Here is a 20,282-nt window from a genome sequence, read left to right as displayed (position 1 = left end):
TGCGATGTCGCAAAAACTTTTGCGACTTTTGCGATTATCGCAAAAACTTTTGCGACTTTTGCGATTGTCGCAAAAACTTCTGCGACTTTTGCGATTGTCGCAAAAACTTCTGCGACTTTTTCGATTGTCGCAAAAACTTTTGCGACTTTTGCGATTGTCGCAAAAACTTTTGCGACTTTTGCGATTGTCGCAAAAACTTTTGCGATTATCGCAAAAACTTTTGCGACTTTTGCGATTGTCGCAAAAACTTCTGCGACTTTTGCGATTGTCGCAAAAACTTCTGCGACTTTTTCGATTGTCGCAAAAACTTTTGCGACTTTTGCGATTGTCGCAAAAACTTCTGCGACTTTTTCGATTGTCGCAAAAACTTTTGCGACTTTTGCGATTGTCGCAAAAACTTTTGCGACTTTTGCGATTGTCGCAAAAACTTTTGCGACTTTTTCGATTGTCGCAAAAACTTCTGCGATTGTCACAAAAACTTTTGCGACTTTTGCAATTGTCGCAAAAACTTTTGCGACTTTTGCGATTATCGCAAAAACTTTTGCGACTTTTGCGATTGTCGCAAAAACTTCTGCGATTGTCGCAAAAACTTTTGCGACTTTTGCAATTTTCGCAAAAACTTTTGCGACTTTTGCGATTATCGCAAAAACTTTTGCGACTTTTTCGATTGTCGCAAAAACTTCTGCGACTTTTGCGATTGTCGCAAAAACTTCTGCGACTTTTGCGATTGTCGCAAAAACTTTTGCGACTTTTGCAATTTTCGCAAAAACTTCTGCGACTTTTGCGATTGTCGCAAAAACTTCTGCGACTTTTGCGATTGTCGCAAAAACTTCTGCGACTTTTGCGATTGTCGCAAAAACTTCTACAACTTTTTCGATTGTCGCAAAAACTTTTGCGACTTTTGCGATTGTCGCAAAAACTTTTACGACTTTTGCGATTATCGCAAAAACTTTTGCGACTTTTGCGATTGTTGCAAAAACTTTTGCGACTTTTTCGATTATCGCAAAAACTTTTGCGACTTTTGCGATTATCGCAAAAACTTTTGCGACTTTTGCGATTGTCGCAAAAACTTTTACGACTTTTGCGATTATCGCAAAAACTTTTGCGACTTTTGCGATTGTTGCAAAAACTTTTGCGACTTTTTCGATTATCGCAAAAACTTTTGCGACTTTTGCGATTATCGCAAAAACTTTTGCGACTTTTACGATTGTCGCAAAAACTTCTGCGACTTTTGCGATTGTCGCAAAAACTTCTGCGACTTTTTCGATTATCGCAAAAACTTTTGCGACTGTTGCGATTGTCGCAAAAACTTCTGCGATTGTCGCAAAAGCTTCTGCGACTTTTGCGATTGTCGCAAAAACTTTTGCGACTTTTGCGATTGTCCCAAAAACTTCTGCGATTGTCGCAAAAACTTTTGCGACTTTTACGATTGTCGCAAAAACTTTTGCGACTTTTGCGATTATCGCAAAAACTTTTGCGACTTTTACGATTGTCGCAAAAACTTTTGCGACTTTTGCGATTATCGCAAAAACTTTTGCGACTTTTACGATTGTCGCAAAAACTTCTGCGACTTTTGCGATTGTCGCAAAAACTTCTGCGACTTTTGCGATTGTTGCAAAAACTTTTGCGACTTTTGCGATTATCGCAAAAACTTCTGCGACTTTTGCGATTGTCGCAAAAACTTTTGCGACTTTTGCGATTGTCGCAAAAACTTTTGCGACTTTTGCGATTGTCGCAAAAACTTTTGCGACTTTTGCGATTGTTGCAAAAACTTCTGCGATTGTCGCAAAAACTTTTGCGACTTTTGCGATTGTCGCAAAAACTTTTGCGACTTTTGCGATTGTCGCAAAAACTTTTGCGACTTTTGCGATTGTCGCAAAAACTTTTGCGACTTCTACGATTGTCGCAAAAACTTTTGCGACTTTTGCGATTGTCGCAAAAACTTCTGCGATTGTCGCAAAAACTTTTGCGACTTTTGCGATTGTCGCAAAAACTTTTGCGACTTTTGCGATTGTCGCAAAAACTTCTGCGACTTTTGCGATTGTCGCAAAAACTTCTGCGACTTTTTCGATTGTCGCAAAAACTTTTGCGACTGTTGCGATTGTCGCAAAAACTTCTGCGATTGTCGCAAAAGCTTCTGCGACTTTTGCGATTGTCGCAAAAACTTTTGCGACTTTTGCGATTGTCCCAAAAACTTCTGCGATTGTCGCAAAAACTTTTGCGACTTTTACGATTGTCGCAAAAACTTTTGCGACTTTTGCGATTATCGCAAAAACTTTTGCGACTTTTACGATTGTCGCAAAAACTTTTGCGACTTTTGCGATTATCGCAAAAACTTTTGCGACTTTTACGATTGTCGCAAAAACTTCTGCGACTTTTGCGATTGTCGCAAAAACTTCTGCGACTTTTGCGATTGTTGCAAAAACTTTTGCGACTTTTGCGATTATCGCAAAAACTTCTGCGACTTTTGCGATTGTCGCAAAAACTTTTGCGACTTTTGCGATTGTCGCAAAAACTTTTGCGACTTTTGCGATTGTCGCAAAAACTTTTGCGACTTTTGCGATTGTTGCAAAAACTTCTGCGATTGTCGCAAAAACTTTTGCGACTTTTGCGATTGTCGCAAAAACTTTTGCGACTTTTGCGATTGTCGCAAAAACTTTTGCGACTTTTGCGATTGTCGCAAAAACTTTTGCGACTTCTACGATTGTCGCAAAAACTTTTGCGACTTTTGCGATTGTCGCAAAAACTTCTGCGATTGTCGCAAAAACTTTTGCGACTTTTGCGATTGTCGCAAAAACTTTTGCGACTTTTGCGATTGTCGCAAAAACTTCTGCGATTGTCGCAAAAACTTTTGCGACTTTTGCGATTGTCACAAAAACTTTTGCGACTTTTGCGATTGTCGCAAAAATTTTTGCGACTTCTACGATTGTCGCAAAAACTTCTGCGATTGTCGCAAAAACTTTTGCGACTTTTGCGATTGTCGCAAAAACTTTTGCGACTTTTGCGATTGTCGCAAAAACTTTTGCGACTTTTGCGATTGTCGCATAATCTTTTGCGACTTTTGAGATTGTCGCAAAAACTTTTGCGACTTTTGCGATTGTCGCAAAAACTTTTGCGACTTTTGCAATTGTCGCAAAAACTTCTACGACTTTTGCGATTGTCGCAAAAACTTCTGCGATTGTCGCAAAAACTTCTGCGACTTTTGCGATTGTCGCAAAAACTTCTGCGATTGTCGCAAAAACTTTTGCGACTTTTGCGATTGTCGCAAAAAGTTTTGCGACTTTTGCGATTGTCGCAAAAATTTTTGCGACTTATGCAATTGTCGCAAAAACTTCTGCGACTTTTGCGATTGTCGCAAAACCTTTTGCGACTTTTGAGATTGTCGCAAAAACTTTTGCGACTTTTGCGATTGTCGCAAAAACTTCTGCGATTGTCGCAAAAACTTTTGCGACTTTTGCGATTGTCGCAAAAACTTCTGCGATTGTCGCAAAAACTTTTGCGACTTTTGCGATTGTCGCAAAAAGTTTTGCGACTTTTGCGATTGTCGCAAAAATTTTTGCGACTTATGCAACTGTCGCAAAAACTTCTGCGACTTTTGCGATTGTCGCAAAACCTTTTGCGACTTTTGAGATTGTCGCAAAAACTTTTGCGACTTTTGCGATTGTCGCAAAAACTTCTGCGATTGTCGCAAAAACTTTTGCGACTTTTGCGATTGTCGCAAAAACTTTTGCGACTTTTGCGATTGTCGCAAAAACTTCTGCGATTGTCGCAAAAACTTTTGTGACTTTTGCGGTTGTCGCAAAAACTTTTGCGACTTTTGCGATTGTCGTAAAAACTTCTGCGACTTTTGCGATTGTCGCAAAAACTTTTGTGACTTTTGCGATTGTTGCAAAAACTTTTGCGACTTTTGCGATTGTCGCAAAAACTTTTGCGACTTTTGCGATTGTCGCAAAAACTTCTGCGACTTTTGCGATTGTCGCAAAAACTTTTGCGACTTTTGCGATTGTCGCAAAAACTTTTGCGACTTCTACGATTGTCGCAAAAACTTTTGCGACTTTTGCGATTGTCGCAAAAACTTCTGCGATTGTCGCAAAAACTTTTGCGACTTTTGCGATTGTCGCAAAAACTTTTGCGACTTTTGCGATTGTCGCAAAAACTTCTGCGATTGTCGCAAAAACTTTTGCGACTTTTGCGATTGTCACAAAAACTTTTGCGACTTTTGCGATTGTCGCAAAAATTTTTGCGACTTCTACGATTGTCGCAAAAACTTCTGCGATTGTCGCAAAAACTTTTGCGACTTTTGCGATTGTCGCAAAAACTTTTGCGACTTTTGCGATTGTCGCAAAAACTTTTGCGACTTTTGCGATTGTCGCATAATCTTTTGCGACTTTTGAGATTGTCGCAAAAACTTTTGCGACTTTTGCGATTGTCGCAAAAACTTTTGCGACTTTTGCAATTGTCGCAAAAACTTCTACGACTTTTGCGATTGTCGCAAAAACTTCTGCGATTGTCGCAAAACTTCTGCGACTTTTGCGATTGTCGCAAAAACTTCTGCGATTGTCGCAAAAACTTTTGCGACTTTTGCGATTGTCGCAAAAAGTTTTGCGACTTTTGCGATTGTCGCAAAAATTTTTGCGACTTATGCAATTGTCGCAAAAACTTCTGCGACTTTTGCGATTGTCGCAAAACCTTTTGCGACTTTTGAGATTGTCGCAAAAACTTTTGCGACTTTTGCGATTGTCGCAAAAACTTCTGCGATTGTCGCAAAAACTTTTGCGACTTTTGCGATTGTCGCAAAAACTTCTGCGATTGTCGCAAAAACTTTTGCGACTTTTGCGATTGTCGCAAAAAGTTTTGCGACTTTTGCGATTGTCGCAAAAATTTTTGCGACTTATGCAATTGTCGCAAAAACTTCTGCGACTTTTGCGATTGTCGCAAAACCTTTTGCGACTTTTGAGATTGTCGCAAAAACTTTTGCGACTTTTGCGATTGTCGCAAAAACTTCTGCGATTGTCGCAAAAACTTTTGCGACTTTTGCGATTGTCGCAAAAACTTTTGCGACTTTTGCGATTGTCGCAAAAACTTCTGCGATTGTCGCAAAAACTTTTGTGACTTTTGCGGTTGTCGCAAAAACTTTTGCGACTTTTGCGATTGTCGTAAAAACTTCTGCGACTTTTGCGATTGTCGCAAAAACTTTTGTGACTTTTGCGATTGTTGCAAAAACTTTTGCGACTTTTGCGATTGTCGCAAAAACTTCTGCGACTTTTGCGATTGTCGCAAAAACTTTTGCGACTTTTGCGATTGTCGCAAAAAGTTTTGCGACTTTTGCGATTGTCGCAAAAATTTTTGCGACTTATGCAATTGTCGCAAAAACTTCTGCGACTTTTGCGATTGTCGCAAAAACTTTTGCGACTTTTGCGATTGTCGCAAAAACTTTTGCAATTGTCGCAAAAACTTTTGCAATTGTCGCAAAAACTTTTGCGACTTTTGCGATTGTCGCAAAAACTTCTGCGATTGTCGCAAAAACTTCTGCGACTTTTGCGATTGTCGCAAAACCTTTTGCGACTTTTGAGATTGTCGCAAAAACTTTTGCGACTTTTGCGATTGTCGCAAAAACTTCTGCGATTGTCGCAAAAACTTTTGTGACTTTTGCGATTGTCGCAAAAACTTTTGCGACTTTTGCGATTGTCGTAAAAACTTCTGCGACTTTTGCGATTGTCGCAAAAACTTTTGTGACTTTTGCGATTGTCGCAAAAACTTTTGCGACTTTTGCGATTGTCGCAAAAACTTCTGCGACTTTTGCGATTGTCGCAAAACCTTTTGCGACTTTTGCGATTGTCGCAAAAACTTCTGCGACTTTTGCGATTGTCGCAAAAAGTTTTGCGACTTTTGCGATTGTCGCAAAAACTTCTACGAGTGTCGCAAAAACTTTTGCGACTTTTGCGATTGTCGCAAAAACTTCTGCGATTGTCGCAAAAACTTCTGCGACTTTTGCGATTGTCGCAAAAACTTCTGCGACTTTTGCGATTGTCGCAAAAACTTTTGCGACTTTTGCGATTGTCGCAAAAACTTCTGCGACTTTTGCGATTGTCGCAAAAACTTTTGCGACTTTTGCGATTGTCGCAAAAACTTCTGCGATTGTCGCAAAAACTTTTGCGACTTTTGCGATTGTCGCAAAAACTTTTGCGACTTTTTCAATTGTCGCAAAAACTTTTGCGACTTTTGCGATTGTCGCAAAAACTTTTGCGAATTCTACGATTGTCGCAAAAACTTCTGCGATTGTCGCAAAAACTTTTGCGACTTTTGCGATTGTCGCAAAAACTTTTGCGATTGTCGCAAAAACTTCTGCGACTTTTGCGATTGTCGCAAAAACTTTTGCGACTTTTGTGATTGTCGCAAAAACTTTTGCGACTTTTGCGATTGTCGCAAAAACTTCTGCGACTTTTGCGATTGTCGCAAAAACTTTTGCGACTTTTGCGATTGTTGCAAAAACTTTTGCGAATTCTACGATTGTCGCAAAAACTTCTGCGATTGTCGCAAAAACTTTTGCGACTTTTGCGATTGTCGCAAAAACTTTTGCGACTTTTGCGATTGTCGCAAAAACTTCTGCGATTGTCGCAAAAACTTCTGCGACTTTTGCGATTGTCGTAAAAACTTCTGCGACTTTTTCGATTGTCGCAAAAACTTTTGCGACTTTTGCGATTGTCGCAAAAACTTCTGCGACTTTTTCGATTGTCGCAAAAACTTTTGCGACTTTTGCGATTGTCGCAAAAACTTTTGCGACTTTTGCGATTGTCGCAAAAACTTTTGCGACTTTTTCGATTGTCGCAAAAACTTCTGCGATTGTCACAAAAACTTTTGCGACTTTTGCAATTGTCGCAAAAACTTTTGCGACTTTTGCGATTATCGCAAAAACTTTTGCGACTTTTGCGATTGTCGCAAAAACTTCTGCGATTGTCGCAAAAACTTTTGCGACTTTTGCAATTTTCGCAAAAACTTTTGCGACTTTTGCGATTATCGCAAAAACTTTTGCGACTTTTTCGATTGTCGCAAAAACTTCTGCGACTTTTGCGATTGTCGCAAAAACTTCTGCGACTTTTGCGATTGTCGCAAAAACTTTTGCGACTTTTGCAATTGTCGCAAAAACTTCTGCGACTTTTGCGATTGTCGCAAAAACTTCTGCGACTTTTGCGATTGTCGCAAAAACTTTTGCGACTTTTTCGATTGTCGCAAAAACTTTTGCGACTTTTGCGATTGTCGCAAAAACTTCTGCGACTTTTGCGATTGTCGCAAAAACTTCTACGACTTTTTCGATTGTCGCAAAAACTTTTGCGACTTTTGCGATTGTCGCAAAAACTTTTACGACTTTTGCGATTATCGCAAAAACTTTTGCGACTTTTGCGATTGTTGCAAAAACTTTTGCGACTTTTTCGATTATCGCAAAAACTTTTGCGACTTTTGCGATTATCGCAAAAACTTTTGCGACTTTTGCGATTGTTGCAAAAACTTTTGCGACTTTTTCGATTATCGCAAAAACTTTTGCGACTTTTACGATTGTCGCAAAAACTTCTGCGACTTTTGCGATTGTCGCAAAAACTTCTGCGATTGTCGCAAAAGCTTCTGCGACTTTTGCGATTGTCGCAAAAACTTTTGCGACTTTTGCGATGGTCCCAAAAACTTCTGCGATTGTCGCAAAAACTTCTGCGACTTTTGCGATTGTCGCAAAAACTTCTGCGACTTTTGCGATTGTCGCAAAAACTTTTGCGACTTTTGCAATTGTCGCAAAAACTTCTGCGACTTTTGCGATTGTCGCAAAAACTTCTGCGACTTTTGCGATTGTCGCAAAAACTTTTGCGACTTTTTCGATTGTCGCAAAAACTTTTGCGACTTTTGCGATTATCGCAAAAACTTTTGCGACTTTTTCGATTGTCGCAAAAACTTCTGCGAGTTTTGCGATTGTCGCAAAAACTTCTACGACTTTTTCGATTGTCGCAAAAACTTTTGCGACTTTTGCGATTGTCGCAAAAACTTTTACGACTTTTGCGATTATCGCAAAAACTTTTGCGACTTTTGCGATTGTTGCAAAAACTTTTGCGACTTTTTCGATTATCGCAAAAACTTTTGCGACTTTTGCGATTATCGCAAAAACTTTTGCGACTTTTGCGATTGTTGCAAAAACTTTTGCGACTTTTGCGATTATCGCAAAAACTTTTGCGACTTTTACGATTGTCGCAAAAACTTCTGCGACTTTTGCGATTGTCGCAAAAACTTCTGCGATTGTCGCAAAAGCTTCTGCGACTTTTGCGATTGTCGCAAAAACTTTTGCGACTTTTGCGATGGTCCCAAAAACTTCTGCGATTGTCGCAAAAACTTTTGCGACTTTTGCGATTGTTGCAAAAACTTTTGCGACTTTTGCGATTATCGCAAAAACTTCTGCGACTTTTGCGATTGTCGCAAAAACTTTTGCGACTTTTGCGATTGTCGCAAAAACTTTTGCGACTTTTGCGATTGTCGCAAAAACTTTTGCGACTTTTGCGATTGTTGCAAAAACTTCTGCGATTGTCGCAAAAACTTTTGCGACTTTTGCGATTGTCGCAAAAACTTTTGCGACTTTTGCGATTGTCGCAAAAACTTTTGCGACTTTTGCGATTGTCGCAAAAACTTTTGCGACTTCTACGATTGTCGCAAAAACTTTTGCGACTTTTGCGATTGTCGCAAAAACTTCTGCGATTGTCGCAAAAACTTTTGCGACTTTTGCGATTGTCACAAAAACTTTTGCGACTTTTGCGATTGTCGCAAAAACTTCTGCGATTGTCGCAAAAACTTTTGCGACTTTTGCGATTGTCACAAAAACTTTTGCGACTTTTGCGATTGTCGCAAAAATTTTTGCGACTTCTACGATTGTCGCAAAAACTTCTGCGATTGTCGCAAAAACTTTTGCGACTTTTGCGATTGTCGCAAAAACTTTTGCGACTTTTGCGATTGTCGCAAAAACTTTTGCGACTTTTGCGATTGTCGCATAATCTTTTGCGACTTTTGAGATTGTCGCAAAAAACTTTTGCGACTTTTGCGATTGTCGCAAAAACTTTTGCGACTTTTGCGATTGTCGCAAAAACTTCTGCGATTGTCGCAAAAACTTTTGTGACTTTTGCGATTGTCGCAAAAACTTTTGCGACTTTTGCGATTGTCGTAAAAACTTCTGCGACTTTTGCGATTGTCGCAAAAACTTTTGTGACTTTTGCGATTGTTGCAAAAACTTTTGCGACTTTTGCGATTGTCGCAAAAACTTCTGCGACTTTTGCGATTGTCGCAAAAACTTTTGCGACTTTTGCGATTGTCGCAAAAAGTTTTGCGACTTTTGCGATTGTCGCAAAAATTTTTGCGACTTATGCAATTGTCGCAAAAACTTCTGCGACTTTTGCGATTGTCGCAAAAACTTTTGCGACTTTTGCGATTGTCGCAAAAACTTTTGCGATTGTCGCAAAAACTTTTGCGACTTTTGCGATTGTCGCAAAAACTTTTGCGACTTTTGCGATTGTCGCAAAAAGTTTTGCGACTTTTGCGATTGTCGCAAAAATTTTTGCGACTTATGCAATTGTCGCAAAAACTTCTGCGACTTTTGCGATTGTCGCAAAAACTTTTGCGACTTTTGCGATTGTCGCAAAAACTTCTGCGATTGTCGCAAAAACTTTTGCGACTTTTGCGATTGTCGCAAAAACTTTTGCGACTTTTGCGATTGTCGCAAAAACTTCTGCGATTGTCGCAAAAACTTTTGTGACTTTTGCGATTGTCGCAAAAACTTTTGCGACTTTTGCGATTGTCGTAAAAACTTCTGCGACTTTTGCGATTGTCGCAAAAACTTTTGTGACTTTTGCGATTGTCGCAAAAACTTTTGCGACTTTTGCGATTGTCGCAAAAACTTCTGCGACTTTTGCGATTGTCGCAAAACCTTTTGCGACTTTTTCGATTGTCGCAAAAACTTTTGCGACTTTTGCGATTGTCGCAAAAACTTCTGCGAGTGTCGCAAAAACTTTTGCGACTTTTGCGATTGTCGCAAAAACTTCTGCGATTGTCGCAAAAACTTTTGCGACTTTTGTGATTGTCGCAAAAACTTTTGCGACTTTTGCGATTGTCGCAAAAACTTCTGCGACTTTTGCGATTGTCGCAAAAACTTTTGCGACTTTTGCGATTGTTGCAAAAACTTTTGCGAATTCTACGATTGTCGCAAAAACTTCTGCGATTGTCGCAAAAACTTCTGCGACTTTTGCGATTGTCGCAAAAACTTCTGCGACTTTTGCGATTGTCGCAAAAACTTTTGCGACTTTTGCGATTATTGCAAAAACTTTTGCGAATTCTACGATTGTCGCAAAAACTTCTGCGACTTTTTCGATGGTCGCAAAAACTTTTGCGACTTTTGCGATTGTCGCAAAAACTTCTGCGACTTTTGCGATTGTCGCAAAAACTTTTGCGACTTTTTCGATTGTCGCAAAAACTTCTGCGATTGTCGCAAAAACTTCTGCGACTTTTGCGATTGTCGCAAAAACTTTTGCGACTTTTTCGATTGTCGCAAAAACTTCTGCGACTTTTGCGATTGTCGCAAAAACTTTTGCGACTTTTGCGATTGTCGCAAAAACTTCTGCGACTTTTTCGATTGTCGCAAAAACTTCTGCGACTTTTGCGATTGTCGCAAAAACTTTTGCGACTTTTGCGATTGTCGCAAAAACTTCTGCGACTTTTTCGATTGTCGCAAAAACTTTTGCGACTTTTTCGATTGTCGCAAAAACTTCTGCGACTTTTGCGATTGTCGCAAAAACTTTTGCGACTTCTACGATTGTCGCAAAAACTTCTGCGATTGTCGCAAAAACTTCTGCGACTTTTGCGATTGTCGCAAAAACTTCTGCGACTTTTGCGATTGTCGCAAAAACTTCTGCGACTTTTTCGATTGTCGCAAAAACTTTTGCGACTTTTGCGATTGTCGCAAAAACTTTTGCGACTTTTGCGATTGTCGCAAAAACTTCTGCGACTTTTGCGATTGTTGCAAAAACTTTTGCGACTTTTGCGATTGTCGCAAAAACTTCTGCGATTGTCGCAAAAACTTCTGCGATTTTTGCGATTGTCGCAAAAACTTTTGCGACTTTTTCGATTGTCGCAAAAACTTCTGCGATTGTCGCAAAAACTTCTGCGACTTTTGCGATTGTCGCAAAAACTTTTGCGATTGTCGCAAAAACTTCTGCGACTTTTGCGATTGTCGCAAAAACTTTTGCGACTTTTGCGATTGTCGCAAAAACTTTTGCGATTGTCGCAAAAACTTCTGCGACTTTTGCGATTGTCGCAAAAACTTTTGCGACTTTTGCGATTGTCGCAAAAACTTCAGCGATTGTCGCAAAAACTTTTGCGACTTTTTCGATTGTCGCAAAAACTTCTGCGACTTTTGCGATTGTCGCAAAAACTTTTGCGACTTTTGCGATTGTCGCAAAAACTTCTGCGATTGTCGCAAAAACTTCTGCGACTTTTGCGATTGTCGCAAAAACTTTTGCGACTTTTGCGATTGTCGCAAAAACTTCTGCGACTTTTGCGATTGTCGCAAAAACTTCTGCGATTGTCGCAAAAACTTCTGCGACTTTTGCGATTGTCGCAAAAACTTTTGCGACTTTTTCGATTGTCGCAAAAACTTCTGCGATTGTCGCAAAAACTTTTGCGACTTTTGCGATTGTCGCAAAAACTTCTGCGATTGTCGCAAAAACTTCTGCGACTTTTGCGATTGTCGCAAAAACTTTTGCGACTTTTGCGATTGTCGCAAAAACTTTTGCGATTGTCGCAAAAACTTTTGCGACTTTTGCGATTGTCGCAAAAACTTTTGCGACTTTTGCGATTGTCGCAAAAACTTCTGCGACTTTTGCGAATGTCGCAAAAACTTCTGCGACTTTTGCGATTGTCGCAAAAACTTCTGCGACTTTTGCGATTGTCGCAAAAACTTTTGCGACTTTTGCGATTGTCGCAAAAACTTTTGCGACTTTTGCGATTGTCGCAAAAACTTCTGCGATTGTCGCAAAAACTTTTGCGATTGTCGCAAAAACTTCTGCGACTTTTGCGATTGTCGCAAAAACTTTTGCGACTTTTGCGATTGTCGCAAAAACTTCAGCGATTGTCGCAAAAACTTTTGCGACTTTTTCGATTGTCGCAAAAACTTCTGCGACTTTTGCGATTGTCGCAAAAACTTTTGCGACTTTTGCGATTGTCGCAAAAACTTCTGCGATTGTCGCAAAAACTTCTGCGACTTTTGCGATTGTCGCAAAAACTTTTGCGACTTTTGCGATTGTCGCAAAAACTTCTGCGACTTTTGCGATTGTCGCAAAAACTTCTGCGATTGTCGCAAAAACTTCTGCGACTTTTGCGATTGTCGCAAAAACTTTTGCGACTTTTTCGATTGTCGCAAAACCTTCTGCGATTGTCGCAAAAACTTTTGCGACTTTTGCGATTGTCGCAAAAACTTCTGCGATTGTCGCAAAAACTTCTGCGACTTTTGCGATTGTCGCAAAAACTTTTGCGACTTTTGCGATTGTCGCAAAAACTTTTGCGATTGTCGCAAAAACTTTTGCGACTTTTGCGATTGTCGCAAAAACTTTTGCGACTTTTGCGATTGTCGCAAAAACTTCTGCGACTTTTGCGAATGTCGCAAAAACTTCTGCGACTTTTGCGATTGTCGCAAAAACTTCTGCGACTTTTGCGATTGTCGCAAAAACTTTTGCGACTTTTGCGATTGTCGCAAAAACTTTTGCGACTTTTGCGATTGTCGCAAAAACTTCTGCGATTGTCGCAAAAACTTCTGCGACTTTTGCGATTGTCGCAAAAACTTCTGCGACTTTTGCGATTGTCGCAAAAACTTCTGCGATTGTCGCAAAAACTTCTGCGACTTTTGCGATTGTCGCAAAAACTTTTGCGACTTTTGCGATTGTCGCAAAAACTTTTGCGACTTTTGCGATTGTCGCAAAAACTTTTGCGACTTTTGCGATTGTCGCAAAAACTTCTGCGACTTTAGCGATGGTCGCAAAATCTTTTGCGACTTTTGCGATTGTCGCAAAAACTTCTGCGACTTTTTAGATTGTCGCAAAAACTTCTGGGACTTTTGCGATTGTCGCAAAAACTTCTGCGATTGTCGCAAAAACTTTTGCGACTTTTGCGATTGTCGCAAAAACTTCTGCGATTGTCGCAAAAACTTCTGCGACTTTTGCGATTATCGCAAAAACTTTTGCGACTTTTGCGATTGTCGCAAAAACTTTTGCGATTATCGCAAAAACTTTTGCGACTTTTGCGATTGTCGCAAAAACTTCTGCGACTTTTGCGATTGTTGCAAAAACTTTTGCGACTTTTTCGATTGTCGCAAAAACTTCTGCGATTGTCGCAAAAACTTCTGCGACTTTTGCGATTGTCGCAAAAACTTCTGCGACTTTTGCGATTGTCGCAAAAACTTCTGCGACTTTTTCGATTGTCGCAAAAACTTCTGCGACTTTTGCGATTGTCGCAAAAACTTTTGCGATTGTCGCAAAAACTTTTGCGACTTTTGCGATTGTCGCAAAAACTTCAGCGATTGTCGCAAAAACTTTTGCGACTTTTGCGATTGTCGCAAAAACTTCTGCGACTTTTGCGATTGTCGCAAAAACTTTTGCGACTTTTGCGATTGTCGCAAAAACTTCTGCGATTGTCGCAAAAACTTCTGCGACTTTTGCGATTGTCGCAAAAACTTTTGCGACTTTTGCGATTGTCGCAAAAACTTCTGCGACTTTTGCGATTGTCGCAAAAACTTCTGCGATTGTCGCAAAAACTTCTGCGACTTTTGCGATTGTCGCAAAAACTTTTGCGACTTTTTCGATTGTCGCAAAACCTTCTGCGATTGTCGCAAAAACTTTTGCGACTTTTGCGATTGTCGCAAAAACTTCTGCGATTGTCGCAAAAACTTCTGCGACTTTTGCGATTGTCGCAAAAACTTTTGCGACTTTTGCGATTGTCGCAAAAACTTTTGCGATTGTCGCAAAAACTTTTGCGACTTTTGCGATTGTCGCAAAAACTTTTGCGACTTTTGCGATTGTCGCAAAAACTTCTGCGACTTTTGCGAATGTCGCAAAAACTTCTGCGACTTCTGCGATTGTCGCAAAAACTTCTGCGACTTTTGCGATTGTCGCAAAAACTTTTGCGACTTTTGCGATTGTCGCAAAAACTTTTGCGACTTTTGCGATTGTCGCAAAAACTTCTGCGATTGTCGCAAAAACTTCTGCGACTTTTGCGATTGTCGCAAAAACTTTTGCGACTTTTTCGATTGTCGCAAAAACTTCTGCGATTGTCGCAAAAACTTTTGCGACTTTTGCGATTGTCGCAAAAACTTCTGCGATTGTCGCAAAAACTTCTGCGACTTTTGCGATTGTCGCAAAAACTTTTGCGACTTTTGCGATTGTCGCAAAAACTTTTGCGATTGTCGCAAAAACTTCTGCGACTTTTGCGATTGTCGCAAAAACTTTTGCGACTTTTGCGATTGTCGCAAAAACTTCAGCGATTGTCGCAAAAACTTTTGCGACTTTTTCGATTGTCGCAAAAACTTCTGCGACTTTTGCGATTGTCGCAAAAACTTTTGCGACTTTTGCGATTGTCGCAAAAACTTCTGCGATTGTCGCAAAAACTTCTGCGACTTTTGCGATTGTCGCAAAAACTTTTGCGACTTTTGCGATTGTCGCAAAAACTTCTGCGACTTTTGCGATTGTCGCAAAAACTTCTGCGATTGTCGCAAAAACTTCTGCGACTTTTGCGATTGTCGCAAAAACTTTTGCGACTTTTTCGCTTGTCGCAAAAACTTCTGCGATTGTCGCAAAAACTTTTGCGACTTTTGCGATTGTCGCAAAAACTTCTGCGATTGTCGCAAAAACTTCTGCGACTTTTGCGATTGTCGCAAAAACTTTTTGCGACTTTTGCGATTGTCGCAAAAACTTTTGCGATTGTCGCAAAAACTTTTGCGACTTTTGCGATTGTCGCAAAAACTTTTGCGACTTTTGCGATTGTCGCAAAAACTTCTGCGACTTTTGCGAATGTCGCAAAAACTTCTGCGACTTTTGCGATTGTCGCAAAAACTTCTGCGACTTTTGCGATTGTCGCAAAAACTTTTGCGACTTTTGCGATTGTCGCAAAAACTTTTGCGACTTTTGCGATTGTCGCAAAAACTTCTGCGATTGTCGCAAAAACTTTTGCGACTTTTGCGATTGTCGCAAAAACTTCTGCGACTTTTGCGATTGTCGCAAAAACTTCTGCGATTGTCGCAAAAACTTCTGCGACTTTTGCGATTGTCGCAAAAACTTTTGCGACTTTTGCGATTGTCGCAAAAACTTTTGCGACTTTTGCGATTGTCGCAAAAACTTTTGCGACTTTTGCGATTGTCGCAAAAACTTCTGCGACTTTAGCGATGGTCGCAAAATCTTTTGCGACTTTTGCGATTGTCGCAAAAACTTCTGCGACTTTTTAGATTGTCGCAAAAACTTCTGGGACTTTTGCGATTGTCGCAAAAACTTCTGCGATTGTCGCAAAAACTTTTGCGACTTTTGCGATTGTCGCAAAAACTTCTGCGATTGTCGCAAAAACTTTTGCGACTTTTGCGATTGTCGCAAAAACTTTTGCGACTTTTGCGATTGTCGCAAAAACTTCTGCGATTGTCGCAAGAACTTTTGCGACTTTTGCGATTGTCGCAAAAACTTTTGCGACTTTTGCGATTGTCGCAAAATCTTTTGCGACTTTTGCGATTGTCGCAAAAACTTTTGCGACTTTTGCGATTGTCGCAAAAACTTCTGCGACTTTTGCGATTGTCGCAAAAACTTTTGCGACTTTTGCGATTATCGCAAAAACTTTTGCGACTTTTGCGATTGTCGCAAAAACTTTTGCGACTTTTGCGATTGTCGCAAAAACTTCTGCGATTGTTGCAAAAACTTTTGCGACTTTTGCGATTGTCGCAAAAGCTTCTGCGACTTTTGCGATTGTCGCAAAAACTTCTGCGATTGTTGCAAAAACTTTTGCGACTTTTGCGATTGTCGCAAAAACTTCTGGGACTTTTGCGATTGTCGCAAAAACTTCTGCGATTGTCGCAAAAACTTTTGCGACTTTTGCGATTGTCGCAAAAACTTCTGCGATTGTCGCAAAAACTTTTGCGACTTTTGCGATTGTCGCAAAAACTTTTGCGACTTTTTCGATTATCGCAAAAACTTTTGCGACTTTTGCGATTGTCGCAAAAACTTTTGCGACTTTTGCGATTGTCGCAAAAACTTTTGCGACTTTTGCGATTGTCGCAAAAACTTCTGCGACTTTTGCGATTGTCGCAAAAACTTCTGCGACTTTTTCGATTGTCGCAAAAACTTCTGCGACTTTTTCGATTGTCGCAAAAACTTTTGCGACTTTTTCGATTGTCGCAAAAACTTCTGCGATTGTCACAAAAATTTTTGCGACTTTTGCGATTGTCGCAAAAGCTTCTGCGAATTTTTCGATTGTCGCAAAAACTTTTGCGACTTTTGCGATTGTCGCAAAAACTTTTGCGACTTTTTCGATTATCGCAAAAACTTTTGCGACTTTTGCGATTGTCGCAAAAACTTTTGCGACTTTTTCGATTGTCGCAAAAACTTCTGCGATTGTCGCAAAAACTTTTGCGACTTTTGCGATTGTCGCAAAAACTTTTGCGACTTTTGCGATTGTCGCAAAAACTTCTGCGACTTTTTCGATTGTCGCAAAAACTTCTGCGACTTTTGCGATTGTCGCAAAAACTTTTGCGACTTTTGCGATTGTCGCAAAAACTTTTGCGACTTTTGCGATTGTCGCAAAAACTTCTGCGACTTTAGCGATGGTCGCAAAATCTTTTGCGACTTTTGCGATTGTCGCAAAAACTTCTGCGACTTTTTAGATTGTCGCAAAAACTTCTGGGACTTTTGCGATTGTCGCAAAAACTTCTGCGATTGTCGCAAAAACTTTTGCGACTTTTGCGATTGTCGCAAAAACTTCTGCGATTGTCGCAAAAACTTCTGCGACTTTTGCGATTATCGCAAAAACTTTTGCGACTTTTGCGATTGTCGCAAAAACTTTTGCGATTATCGCAAAAACTTTTGCGACTTTTGCGATTGTCGCAAAAACTTCTGCGACTTTTGCGATTGTTGCAAAAACTTTTGCGACTTTTGCGATTGTCGCAAAAACTTCTGCGACTTTTGCGATTGTCGCAAAAACTTTTGCGACTTTTTCGATTGTCGCAAAAACTTCTGCGATTGTCGCAAAAACTTCTGCGACTTTTGCGATTGTCGCAAAAACTTTTGCGACTTTTTCGATTGTCGCAAAAACTTCTGCGACTTTTGCGATTGTCGCAAAAACTTTTGCGACTTTTGCGATTGTCGCAAAAACTTCTGCGACTTTTTCGATTGTCGCAAAAACTTTTGCGACTTTTGCGATTGTCGCAAAAACTTTTGCGACTTTTGCGATTGTCGCAAAAACTTCTGCGACTTTTTCGATTGTCGCAAAAACTTTTGCGACTTTTGAGATTGTCGCAAAAACTTCTGCGACTTTTGCGATTGTCGCAAAAACTTTTGCGACTTCTACGATTGTCGCAAAAACTTCTGCGATTGTCGCAAAAACTTCTGCGACTTTTGCGATTGTCGCAAAAACTTCTGCGACTTTTGCGATTGTCGCAAAAACTTCTGCGATTGTCGCAAAAACTTCTGCGACTTTTGCGATTGTTGCAAAAACTTTTGCGACTTTTTCGATTGTCGCAAAAACTTCTGCGATTGTCGCAAAAACTTCTGCGACTTTTGCGATTGTCGCAAAAACTTCTGCGACTTTTGCGATTGTCGCAAAAACTTCTGCGACTTTTTCGATTGTCGCAAAAACTTTTGCGACTTTTGCGATTGTCGCAAAAACTTTTGCGAGTTTTGCGATTGTCGCAAAAACTTCTGCGATTGTCGCAAAAACTTTTGCGACTTTTGCGATTGTCGCAAAAACTTCTGCGACTTTTGCGATTGTTGCAAAAACTTTTGCGACTTTTGCGATTGTCGCAAAAACTTCTGCGATTGTCGCAAAAACTTCTGCGACTTTTGCGATTGTCGCAAAAACTTTTGCGACTTTTTCGATTGTCGCAAAAACTTCTGCGATTGTCGCAAAAACTCCTGCGACTTTTGCGATTGTCGCAAAAACTTTTGCGATTGTCGCAAAAACTTCTGCGACTTTTGCGATTGTCGCAAAAACTTTTGCGACTTTTGCGATTGTCGCAAAAACTTTTGCGATTGTCGCAAAAACTTCTGCGACTTTTGCGATTGTCGCAAAAACTTTTGCGACTTTTGCGATTGTCGCAAAAACTTCAGCGATTGTAGCAAAAACTTTTGCGACTTTTTCGATTGTCGCAAAAACTTCTGCGACTTTTGCGATTGTCGCAAAAACTTTTGCGACTTTTGCGATTGTCGCAAAAACTTCTGCGATTGTCGCAAAAACTTCTGCGACTTTTGCGATTGTCGCAAAAACTTTTGCGACTTTTGCGATTGTCGCAAAAACTTCTGCGACTTTTGCGATTGTCGCAAAAACTTCTGCGATTGTCGCAAAAACTTCTGCGACTTTTGCGATTGTCGCAAAAACTTTTGCGACTTTTTCGATTGTCGCAAAAACTTCTGCGATTGTCGCAAAAACTTTTGCGACTTTTGCGATTGTCGCAAAAACTTCTGCGATTGTCGCAAAAACTTCTGCGACTTTTGCGATTGTCGCAAAAACTTTTGCGACTTTTGCGATTGTCGCAAAAACTTTTGCGATTGTCGCAAAAACTTTTGCGACTTTTGCGATTGTCGCCAAAACTTTTGCGACTTTTGCGATTGTCGCAAAAACTTCTGCGACTTTTGCGAATGTCGCAAAAACTTCTGCGACTTTTGCGATTGTCGCAAAAACTTCTGCGACTTTTGCGATTGTCGCAAAAACTTTTGCAATTGTCGCAAAAACTTTTGCGACTTTTGCGATTGTCGCAAAAACTTTTGCGACTTTTGCGATTGTCGCAAAAACTTTTGCGACTTTTTCGATTATCGCAAAAACTTCTGCGACTTTTGCGATTGTCGCAAAAACTTTTGCGACTTTTGCGATTGTCGCAAAAACTTTTGCGACTTTTGCGATTGTCGCAAAAACTTCTGCGACTTTTGCGATTGTCGCAAAAACTTCTGCGACTTTTTCGATTGTCGCAAAAACTTCTGCGACTTTTTCGATTGTCGCAAAAACTTTTGCGACTTTTTCGATTGTCGCAAAAACTTCTGCGACTTTTGCGATTGTCGCAAAAACTTCTGCGACTTTTTCGATTGTCGCAAAAACTTTTGCGACTTTTGCGATTGTCGCAAAAACTTTTGCGACTTTTGCGATTATCGCAAAAACTTTTGCGACTTTTGCTATTGTCGCAAAAGCTTCTGCGACTTTTGCGATTGTCGCAAAAACTTTTGCGACTTTTGCGATTGTCGCAAAAACTTTTGCGACTTTTGCGATTGTCGCAAAAACTTTTGCGACTTTTGCGATTGTCGCAAAAACTTTTGCGACTTTTGCGATTGTCGCAAAAACTTCTGCGACTTTTGCGATTGTCCCAAAAACTTCTGCGATTGTCGCAAAAACTTTTGCGACTTTTGCGATTGTCGCAAAAACTTTTGCGACTTTTTCGATTGTCGCAAAAACTTCTGCGATTGTCACAAAAATTTTTGCGACTTTTGCGATTGTCGCAAAAGCTTCTGCGACTTTTGCGATTGTCGCAAAAACTTTTGCGACTTTTTGATTGTCGCAAAAACTTTTGCGACTTTTGCGATTGTCGCAAAAACTTTTGCGACTTTTGCGATTGTCGCAAAAACTTCTGCGACTTTTTCGATTGTCGCAAAAACTTCTGCGAATTTTTCGATTGTCGCAAAAACTTTTGCGACTTTTGCGATTGTCGCAAAAACTTTTGCGACTTTTTCGATTATCGCAAAAACTTTTGCGACTTTTGCGATTGTCGCAAAAACTTTTGCGACTTTTTCGATTGTCGCAAAAACTTCTGCGATTGTCGCAAAAACTTTTGCGACTTTTGCGATTGTCGCAAAAACTTTTGCGACTTTTGCGATTGTCGCAAAAACTTCTGCGACTTTTTCGATTGTCGCAAAAACTTTTGCGACTTTTGCGATTATCGCAAAAACTTTTGCGACTTTTGCGATTGTCGCAAAAGCTTCTGCGACTTTTGCGATTGTCGCAAAAACTTTTGCGACTTTTGCGATTGTCGCAAAAACTTT

Source organism: Anopheles gambiae, chromosome 3, assembly GCF_943734735.2.
Source record: "Anopheles gambiae chromosome 3, idAnoGambNW_F1_1, whole genome shotgun sequence".
NCBI classification, from domain to species: domain Eukaryota; kingdom Metazoa; phylum Arthropoda; class Insecta; order Diptera; family Culicidae; genus Anopheles; species Anopheles gambiae.
Note: the sequence above shows the minus strand (reverse complement) of the source record.